Raw genomic sequence first — 2,327 nt, forward strand, 5'->3', positions numbered from 1 at the left:
GGTTATCACTTCCGGGTAAGCTTCGAAGACAGTCCCTCCCTTTCCGTAAGATTTTGTTTGTTGTAAATTTGTTTTCTGAAATGTAAATTTGTTTCAAGATTTGTAAAAGTGTTTCAGATTTTGTATTGTTGGTTTGCACTTCCCGGCCACAGTATCCAAGGCCCCTCAGCGGGTGCTCCAAGCCTCCAATGCCCCTCAGCGGGGGCTCCAGGCCTCCAAGGCCCCTCAGCGGGTGCTCCAAGCCTCCAAGGCCCCTCAGCTGCAGTTGGGGGCCCCCTCCGACGTTCCTGAGCCGTAGTGCTCCTAGGCTTCTGCAGCAGAGCCGGTGTCCTCCACGGCTCTTCCAGCAGAGTTTGCGTCCTCCACGGCTCCTGCAGCTGAGGCGGCGTCCTTCACGGCTGCTGTATCAGAGACAGCGTCCCCCAAGGCTGCTGCTGCATCAGAGACGGCACCCACATTCTTGTAAGCAGCCTGAAGCAGCCACATAAAAAATACATGTTTTGTCATTAAACGTACAGATAAAAAAAATTATTCTCAGGACCACCCAAATAATCTGTCCTTTAATGAAGGCACAGTGAAACAAAATAGGAATATATTTTAACAATCCTAAATCTATTTTCTATTCATGTGTATATAGATACAGCTGTTTTTTTTATTTGTTTGTTTGTTTTTTTAAATAAGAATTTATGACTCTGATAGGGTGTAAATGTAAAATTTAAAGTTAAGGTTTATTTAACTTTTTAATGTTATGATAATTTCCACTATAGAAATATTGCAATAAAAGTTACATAAGATACACTAAAGATACACTCTTCGGGGCATCTTTATAGGGCCCAACATCAATGCCTTTCATGGGGCCCCAAACCTGGCGTTCCTGCTTCTTACAACAATCAGAGTCAAAGTAGGACGAGAGACAAAACTTATGTCTACTTATGCTCTCATTTCTTAAAGTATTAAAAAGTAGTCCTTGTTTTGTTGGAAACAGATCTAAATAAATGTTTAGTTCCGTCTGATGGAAAACTTTTAGGGCTTGGCATGCAGGTGGGGTGGGATGATTCAATATGGCAGGAAATTAGACAAAATATATCAAAGATGTTTATTTAATATTTTGTATATAAAAAAAGTTAATGACAAATCTCCATGGTTTATATTTATATATTTTTAGAGTCAATAGAACATTTAATTCATACTGACACTTTACCAGGATTTAAGAATTGTATCTACTGCAGGTTATTCTTTCATGATCTAGATACTTAGAACTTGAAAAACCATTAAAATAAGCTTCAACTTCTTGTTTTTTGAATTATTCTATGGAACTTTGCTGTAAGATAGAGGAAGAACACATATAATGCCTAAAACAGGTTTAGAAAATCACACATTATGCACAAACACATGTGCATCTTTCCTATAATCTGTTTTGTTTATCAAAAAGTACAGTAGCATACTCTGTTCTATTTATAAATATGCTTCAAATAAAGCCGGGAGAACATCAGTAAATATCAGAACAATTTGCTTTTAATAAAGCTGTGAGAACATCAGTATATATCAGAAACGGCGACTGAGGTTTTGTTTTGAATAATTTTCAAACAGCCACCTGTTAGGAAATGCATCAGACTACCCATGGTGGAGCAGCCCTCATTTACATCGCAGTAAATGCCCCATTCTTTCCAGTAGAGGAAGTTGGTTGCTGTACCTTTTTTTATCCTACCCTTCTGTATGCCTTTCTTTCAGCATAGGTTAATATTTGAATATGAAAATACTCGTAACGATGTAAGAAATTCAGTCAGGAATTTTTTTATCAGGATAATAGCAAACATTTTTATAGTTGGTTAAGGGAAACAAACGTATTTGGAGAAATCTCTATGCAAGCAGTTACACGTCAACAAAAAAGAATTTTTTTTAGATTTTGTGTTGATTTTAATCACTGATATATAAACATTTCAAAGGAAAGAGAGAACCTGAAATATCAGTCATCAGTTTATAATATAAATCTGAAATGGAAGATAATGAAAGAATGATCAAGAGTGATGAGTGTTGATTGTTCTTCACTGTTTTAATATCAAAGATACAATCTATTGGTAAGTTTAAACATTTCACATAAGAATTAACATGGTTCAGTGTTTGTGTGTCTCTGTTTTGCCCTGTGATAGACACAACCTATCCAGGGTGTACCTCGCCTCTTGCCCATAGGGTGCTTGAGGTAGGCACCGGCCCCACCGTGAACCTGACAGGACTAAGCTGGACAAAATGAGTGGATGGATGGACATACAAATTACCTAAAGAGAAAAGCATTCACCCCTGATTTAGTGGCTATATTGTCAGGGGCT

The sequence above is a fragment of the Cyprinodon variegatus genome, unplaced genomic scaffold, assembly GCF_000732505.1.
Source record: "Cyprinodon variegatus isolate N-32 unplaced genomic scaffold, C_variegatus-1.0 Scaffold1323, whole genome shotgun sequence".
Lineage (NCBI taxonomy): Eukaryota > Metazoa > Chordata > Actinopteri > Cyprinodontiformes > Cyprinodontidae > Cyprinodon > Cyprinodon variegatus.